We start from the raw sequence: 8692 nt of genomic DNA, 5'->3' as shown, positions 1-8692 counted from the left end.
TTGCAGTCTGCCCCTAAACCCCCCCCCCCCCCACCCCAAGACTCGAACAGGATCCCCAGCTCTGGAGTTAACAGCAGCTCTGACCACTGTACCACATCATCTCCACTCCTTTGTTTTCTGTCACAGAGCTCTTTCCTTCTCCCAGATGATAATGAATGAAAACAGCTCTTTATTCATTAGATAGATGAAACCGATGCATTACCAATGCTTGTTACACTCTTTCAGTGGCACAGAGCAAGATGATGGGGTCCCTTCGGCAAAATGTGATGAGGAGCCCTGAGTTTTCCATATGTCACAGATATACATTGGCCTTGGAGGGTTGTCCCCCTGTGCCACAGGAGCTGCAGTGGCCTGGGTTACACCACTGCCCTCTTCGTCCACACTCTCTGTCCAGGGTCGGATTGGTAAGGCGGTCACTTGGGCAACGGCTGAGGAGCCAGTATCCGAGTTCCATCTGTGGGCTGCTTTTTTGGGCAGCCTGGGGGCCGATTTGGGCGGTTTCTGCATTGTTCGATGCCGCCAGCGGCCCAGTGGGTGCCTGAGTGGCCTTTATGGAGGCAGATGGGCATCTATTACCTCCCTTTTACCAACGGGGCAGAGGTGTCACTTCCTTTCTCTGGCTGGGCCAGCCCATTAATGTATGCAGATTGAGCGGGGCAGGGGGCCTGAGCAGAAGTGGCCTCACTTGTGTTCAGATGTGTTTCACCAGTGTGAACTAATCTGTGCATTTTTTGTATATCTAAGTGAAGTTAAGAAAACAACATGCCTCTGTCAGATGCCCCCTCCCCCACTGCCCCCCTCCTTCTTTTCATAAAACTGTGCTGAAGCAGTGTTTGGAGGAAAGGCAATCTGCATGTGTGGGCCACTTTTATTTTTTATTTTAGTCCTATTTTTGATCCCAATCCAACCCTGTCTCTGTCCTACACGTACACAAAGCAAAAACAAAATCTGTTTGCTCTTTGTCTATTTTAGTGGCCACTGTCATTCCCCCACTCTAACCACACTAGGCTAAAGGCTACCATGATTTTAGAGAGCCATCCAAGAATGTGTTCTCTCTACAATTCTTTAAAGTCCTAGGGGCAGATTTATGACTTCTGGCGCATCCCTGCAAAGCAGCAGAGATCCGCCAGACGAGTTGCGACGCATCTGCTTACCCGTGCGCCACCACTGATGCGGCGCACCATGGCACTCGGATGGGCAGATGCGTGACGCATCTCCAGTCGGAAATGCGGCGCATTGCTGGATTTGCGTCGCAAGCGCGACGCAGCTCCAGCAAGGCTCGGGGGTGCCCCATCCCTAACATGCTGCGTCAATCCCTACGCCTGCTTCAAGCAGGCGCAGGGATTTGACGCAGCATGGCCGGAAAAGTGACTGAGTGAAATCTTGTAGATTTCACTGAGCCACTTTTCGGAGGCGTTCCTGCGCCGGAACGCCCCCCCCCCGTGAAGGTACGCCTACATGTGGCGCAAGCTTTACAACGCGCCGCATCTCCCTAGATGCGTCACGTTGTAAATCTGCCGCAGCATGGCGCTGGCTTTGCGCCGCCGCTGCGTCACAAAAGTGACGCAACGGTGGCGCAAAAGTGACGCACAGGGCTTATAAATCTGCCCCCTAGTTCCTAACCTTGCGGGACCAAGAGGCATAATCAGGCGGTCCGCAACTCTTTTACAAAATAACGTAATACTAATATCAATAAAGTAAAATTGATGAAGTTCATACAACTGAAGAAGCAAAATTGAAAAACTTTTTCTAAATGTGATTGTGAATTAAACAAAATAGTCCAATATTTGATCATTTGCTTGGTGTACTTGGTTTTGTATTTTTGTCTATTGTTTTGAGTTTCACATCATGGACATTGCTTAGGCAGGGGGTCCCTGGCTTCCAGTAGTGAGTCAGTGGGGTCCCCGAATTCCAGGAATTATTCAGTGGGGGTCTCAAGAAGTCAAAAGGCTAAAAATCGCTGCTTTAAGGCATAACCTCAGACGCTTTCTCGTCAGTGACCTAGGCCCATGCCAGGGGGCTGCTCTCAACTGTTTAAGATCTGCGTAATAATCTGGCACAAACCAATTTAAGGCCAGGGCTGCAGACTTTGAAGCTGACGAATCAGGTTCGAGTCTCTTTTTTTTGGTGGTGGGGGGGGGGGGCGCAAGTATCGTGTCATTCTGGGCAAATCACTTAATATACCCTTGCCTAGAAATGAATGTGTCCGTCTATTATGCAACAGGTGCTCGTGAACAGCGCCCTGATACCTTCGAGTCGAGTTCGCGCTATATAAAAATGCAATAAAACAAAAAAACGCCCATCACGCTGTATTTTGAAGTCTGAGTTTATATATTCTTTTTATCGATGCTTATAAGTATGTTGTTGGACAAATATTTTTAAGTTGGTATATGTGGGGGTGCTCGAAATGTATGTGTTTTGGAAGTCGCAAGAATGGCTCAACATTGCTTTCTTCAAAACATAAGGCTACGTCTGGGATTAAAAACAATATTTTCTCCTCGTCTGTAATTTATTCCCCTAGGAGAGGTCCCTAGAGGCCCCCACACCCTATATCTGCTCCCGATGCTAGAACAATTACCATCCTTTCTGGGGACTCGCCTGTCCGCCGCAGCTCCCGGTCCAGGGCCACACTCTCCACAAGAGGTCGGGGGCCTTCATAAGCAGCCCCGGGGGCACACTCTCCAGAAGAGGTCGGGGCCTTCATAAGCAGCCCCGGGGGCACACTCTCCAGAAGAGGTCGGGGGCCTTCATAAGCAGCCCCGGGGCCGCACTCTCCAGAAGAGGTCAGGGGCCTTTGTCTGCAGCGCCGGGGACACACTCTCCAGAAGAGGTCGGGGGCCTTCGTCAGCAGCGCCGGGGACACACTCTCCAGAAGAGGTCGGGGGCCTTCGTCTGCAGCGCTCACAGGACCGAAGGTGACGCTTCAGAACATTTCATGAAGACAGTGCAGTACAGTACAGTCCACTGTAGCAAATGTGTGCATTTATTATTTTAAATTATAGACGCTGAAAATGAATTATAGTGCTGAATGCCAAGGTCTCAATGTGCTATGTTGATGCTGGACAGTATTATGTTTCGTGATGATGACAATATGTCCTGTAGTCTAGTGTGGGTTATTACCCTGGAGGTGGCTCTTCGGGATTTTATAGGTTTTTGCATGGTGTCTTCCAGACCTCAGTGTTGGCCGCTTTGGAAGGTGTTGCGCCACAAGCTTTAGAGAACACAGAGGTGCCACTTGTGCTGTTTCGTGTCTGTGGCACAAGTGCTCATGGAGGTGGTCTGTGGCCGAGGGGGTGATCGGTAAAATACACACGTATCTAGACTTGAGACTAAAAACTGTGGGTGTCGCAAGACGGACCACTGGTGGCAGTGTAGTGCAAGACATGCCACTGGAGGTAGAGTATAGTGCAAGGGGAACACTGGTGACGGAGTGTAGTGCAAGACAAGTCACTGATGGCAAAGTATAGTGCAAGACGGACCACTGGTGGTAGTGTAGTGCAAGACATGCCACTGGAGCTAGAGTATAGTGCAAGGGGGAAAACTGGTGACAGAGTGTAGTGCAAGACATGTCACTGATATCAAAGTATAGTGCAAAACAGGCCACTGGTGGCAGAGTGTAGTACAAGACGGGCCACTGGAGGTAGAGTATAGTGCAAGGGGAACACTGGTGACAGAGTGTAGTGCAAGACAAGTCACTGATGGCAAAGCATAGTGCAAGACGGACCACTGGTGGCAGACTATAGAACAAGACATGCCACTGGAGGTACAGTATAGTGCAAGGAGGAACACTGGTGACAGAGTGTAGTGCAAGACAAGTCACTGATGGCAAAGTATAGTGCAAGACGGACCACTGGTGGCAGACTATAGAACAAGACATGCCACTGGAGGTACAGTATAGTGCAAGGGGGAACACTGGTGACAGAGTGTAGTGCAAGACGGGTCACTGATATCAAAGTATAGTGCAAAACGGGCCACTGGTGGCAGAGTGTAGTGCAAGACGGCCCACTGGTGGCCGAGTGAAGTACAAGATTGTCCACTTGTGACAGAGTGTAGTGCAAGACGGGTCACTGATATCAAAGTGTAGTGCAAAATGGGCCACTGGTGGCAAAGTGTATTGCAAGACAGGCCACTGGAGGTAGAGTATAGTGCAAGGTGGAACATTGGTGGCCAAGTGAAGTACAAGACTGTCCACTGGTGGCACAGTGTAGTGCAAGACTATCCACTGGTGGCACAGTGTAGTGCAAGACTATTCACTGGTGGCCGAGTGAAGTACAAGACTGTCCACTGGTGGCACAGTGTAGTGTACGACTATCCGCTGGTGGCCGAGTGTAGTGCAAGACTGTCCACTGGTGGCCGAGTGAAGTACAAGACTGTCCACTGGTGGCACAGTGTAGTGTACGACTATCCACTGGTGGCCGAGTGTAGTGCAAGACTGTCCACTGGTGGCTGAGGGAAGTACAAGACTGCCCACTGGTGGCACAGTGTAGTGTACGACTATCCACTGGTGGCCGAGTGTAGTGCAAGACTGCCCACTGGTGGCAGAGTGTAGTGCAAGACGGGCCATTGGTGGCCGAGTGTAGTGCAAGACAGGCCATTGGTCGAAGTTGACGGGATCGGCAGGGCATGGCGTGCCCCTACTTCTTTAATTCCAAACATTCCGTTCCCCTATTTTGAAAATGCGGCCTAGGACGCAAGAAATCGCCATGGCCTATAGATTAAGGTTGGCGCTCCTGGCGTTTGTGACAGGCGGGGCGTCAGAGAAGTATCAGGACTCTGTCTTTTCCTTCTTGCCCAGAGAAGACAAAGACAGTGCCCATTCTGCCTTGCCGCTTCAGCTGCCCCTTCCACTCTTTCCTTCTTCCCTCTCTTTCTGTCTGGCAGTTCTTCTCTTACTGAAACCCGTGACTTCAAGAAGCGGTTCTCCCTCTCTTTCCTCTCCTTTCTTTTATTTGCTCCCCTGTGAAATGAATCCAAAAAATAAAAACACTTTTGCTGGAAATGTCGTCTTTTTCTGACATTTTAATTCCAAAGTCCAGCATTCGGAATAAAAAGTTAAAAATAGGAAAAATAAATAAATTAGTAAATAAAGTAAGACAGAGTGGTAGCAAACTGACCAGATTGATTTTATTCACACCCAAACACATTAGCGCCACTTTTACAGAGTTTGCCAGTGAAGCGCTATTTTTGTGTTCTTGTCTTTGTTTTCCCTGGGCTTGGAACTAGTGCACCAATCCTGGAGGTACTGCAATGCGTGGATTGGAAAACAAAATGTGTAATGCGGCTCTGCATTCAGGGACGTGGTCTTTTTACCATACTGCTTACGTTTTGTAAGGATATTAGCAATGGACATTGAAATAGGTCCATTCGGGGCCCTATAGTCATGTCCTTAACTTTTCAGACAAAAGCACTCACTGATTTCTGAATAGTGAGTGAAAAAGCGATAAGGTAACCATGTTGTTCCTGCTTACATTTCACATGGTTTGCTACATTTTGCATTCCCTATGAGTGTTAGCTTTTGCCAGGATGTTGTTACTTTTCTTTTGTAGGTCGCATATTGCTCTTCTCTAGTGCGTAATTTAAATTGAGCCGCATCCAGGTGTTTATAGCCCGCAACAATTGAGTTGTAGTTGAAGGCAGTGAGAGTTTTTATCAGTGGGTCAGTATGGTGTTCAGTGGCGGAGACGGTGTGGCACTATGGCCAGAGCTAAATATAACAAGATTAGGGAGTGTAGAGGGGGGGGCCTGTGTAGGCGCTGAGGTGGATACGTCCTCCACTCAAAGTTAATTAATAAACAAGAAGGATCCACCTCTGGAGAGAGAGGTACTAAGAAGCCTGGGTACAGTGGGGTAATGATAGGTGCGTGTCCCAATATGGTTGGGCACACACAGTGTTGTTTAAATACCCCTCACACACCAAGAATGGCCCATGGTGTCCTGCTTCATCATAGGGGTCTTCCCGCCCCGCTGCGGGACGGGGCGTGCTACGACCTACGACTACGTGGGAGCACTGATGATAAAGTGCTATGTGTGATGCAAAGGGAGGGTCTGATGTGATTGTAGGTATGTGTAGTTAAAAAGCACCTGGCCCTATTAGACAGAAAAAAACTTTAATGCGTCCAGGGAGGCTGGTACTACTAAAAACAGGGGTGTGGAGTTTGCCTACATAATGTGTGGTTACTCCTTGTGAGTCAACATGTTTCGATGCGAAGCATCTTCATCAGGACAGGAAAAAGATCCCTGGGTCCCCAGGGTTGATAAATTCAAACTCTGTTTAGAAGTCAAGGAGTTTGTACGCAAGCTCAAATTAAGAACTTTCTTTGCCGACAAGACCATGGCTGATAGTCAGCCTTCTGATACTGGTTTGAGACCTAAATCTACCTTTAGTCCTTTGGACTCCACCGTACCGATAGAACTATTAACATTTGAAAAGGCGGTGATGAAAGATCTCAATAAAACACTACAGAAGGACAACCAAACTTTTCATAATACAACTAGATCTGAAAAGGAAGCGCTACAGCAGCTGGCTAACAATACTGATATCCCGTAGCGCTTCCTTTTCAGATCTAGTTGTATTACGAAAAGTTTGGTTGTCCTTCTGTAGTGTTTTATTGAGATCTTTCATCACCGCCTTTTCAAATGTTAATAGTTCTATCGGTACGGTGGAGTCCAAAGGACTAAAGGTAAATTTAGGTCTCAAACCAGTATCAGAAGGCTGACTATCAGCCATGGTCTTGTCGGCAAAGAAAGTTCTTAATTTGAGCTTGCGTACAAACTCCTTGACTTCTAAACAGAGTTTGAATTTATCAACCCTGTTTGTGGGGACAAAACCCAAGCCCTTTTCCAGTGCCGCCACCTGGGGATGTGTTAGTGTAATCTCAGAGAGATTGACAACTAGTTGTCCTTTCGGCTGGTTGACGGTTGATTTGTTGCCGCTGTCATGCTCCGTGTGGATACCCTGGTCTGATCCTCTTGGTCGTTGTTCCAATGGACCTGGTTGCCTCTCCGATTCCTTCCCCGTGGTTGTCCATGGCGCATGCCTAAAAAAGGAGGCGGGCCATAGTAGTTGTAGTCTTGGGGGGCCGGATTCCACTGTTGGAATGGTATACTCATTGGTGGAGGACCATATGGATATTGGGCGTAGAGTGGTGGACCTTGATAGCCACCCCAACCTCTGCCTCTTGGTCTGAATGGCCTTTGTTGTTGTCCCCTGCTTCTCTGGTTCCTTGGGTTACTCGTTCTGCTGGAGTACGAGTCATTAGATGTAGTGTCAGATAAGTCACTATCTGTATCTTGGTCACTGCCGGTTCTGCTTTGGATGTAGTCATCTCTTATATAGGGGTATACTCGTTCATGACTAAAGGCTGTAATATCTTTCTTGAGTTTTTTATATTTGCTTTGCTTGAGTGAGATTTCATATTCACTCATCTCTTGATTGAGTTCATCCAGCCTTTTCTTGAGGACTGTCGTGGATTGATAACTTTTCAATTGGACCTCGATTTTTTGTATGTCGATTTTAAGTTCTTGGGTTAGACGGGTGGCTGTTTTGATAATGACTAGCCAGTCCCGTGTACAATGCCACGATATCAGTGACCAGTCTTTTTTAAAAGTCTTGTCGTGTTGAAAGATGAACGGTTCATTCCGAACAATTAAGCCCCTTGGTGCTGTATTCGCCCTGAGATATTCCGTCATTAGTAGACCGTGCAAAGCAGTTTTTATCTGTGTTCTCCTTAGGTTGGCCAATTCGTCCCAGTCTGAACCATTCAAGCCGGGATCAGTATTGCTCAAACCCTCAAAGGGGTTAAGAGCTGCCAGAATCCGGTCAACTTCCTCATCATCAAATGTGAGGCCTGCTGACTCAGCCATGTTTGTGTGATCGAAGAAATGTATCTGTGTGAAGGTCAATTTTAGTGAGTGATCAAAAGTGTATGTCTAAAGAGTAGTGTCTAAGAAAATAAACTTTCTATTTAAGTGGTAAAATAATAAACTGCTAAGTGTTTAGAAGGGGAGAAAAAGCACACTGGCTCAACCGTCCCCTAAAAAAGGGGAAAGGGCTCCCACAGCTGTAAGCTGTCAAGATAACTAAATATAACAAGATTAGGGAGTGTAGGGGGGGGGGCCTGTGTAGGCGCTGAGGTGGATACGTCCTCCACTCAAAGTTAATTAATAAACAAGAAGGATCCACCTCTGGAGAGAGAGGTACTAAGAAGCCTGGGCACAGTGGGGTAATGATAGGTGCGTGTCCCAATATGGTTGGGCACACACAGTGTTGTTTAAATACACCTCACACACCAAGAATGGCCCATGGTGTCCTGCTTCATCATAGGGGTCTTCCCGCCTCGCTGCGGGACGGGGCGTGCTACGACCTACGACTACGTGGGAGCACTGATGATAAAGTGCTATTTGTGATGCAAAGGGAGGGCCTGATGTGATTGTAGGTATGTGTAGTTAAAAAGCACCTGGCCCTATTAGACAGAAAAAAACTTTAATGCATCCAGGGAGGCTGGTACTACTAAAAACAGGGGTGTGGAGTTTGCCTACATAATGTGTGGTTACTCCTTGTGAGTCAACATGTTTCGATGCGAAGCATCTTCATCTGGACAGGAAAAAGATCCCTCCCGACTAGAAAGCATGTGCTTAGTGATACAAAATTAGAAATGAGAGATGCATTCAATGATGCACTTATATACAATAC

At 47.7% G+C, this 8692-nt stretch overlaps 1 protein-coding gene across 1 annotated transcript in view; it reads left to right on the top strand.

The window, feature by feature from the left end:
- The first annotated feature begins 2842 nt into the window (after positions 1-2842).
- LOC146796932 (olfactory receptor 1f45-like) overlaps positions 2843-8692 on the top strand; it is a 54238-nt gene continuing 48388 nt past the window's right edge. Inside the window, exon 1 of the mRNA XM_085630269.1 lies at positions 2843-2915. The gene's annotated coding sequence lies outside the window, so the exon portion shown is untranslated. The remainder of the gene's footprint in view (positions 2916-8692) is intronic.

The sequence above is a fragment of the Triturus cristatus genome, chromosome 10, assembly GCF_964204655.1.
Source record: "Triturus cristatus chromosome 10, aTriCri1.1, whole genome shotgun sequence".
NCBI classification, from domain to species: Eukaryota; Metazoa; Chordata; class Amphibia; order Caudata; family Salamandridae; genus Triturus; species Triturus cristatus.
This window is presented reverse-complemented; position numbering and strand designations above follow the sequence as displayed.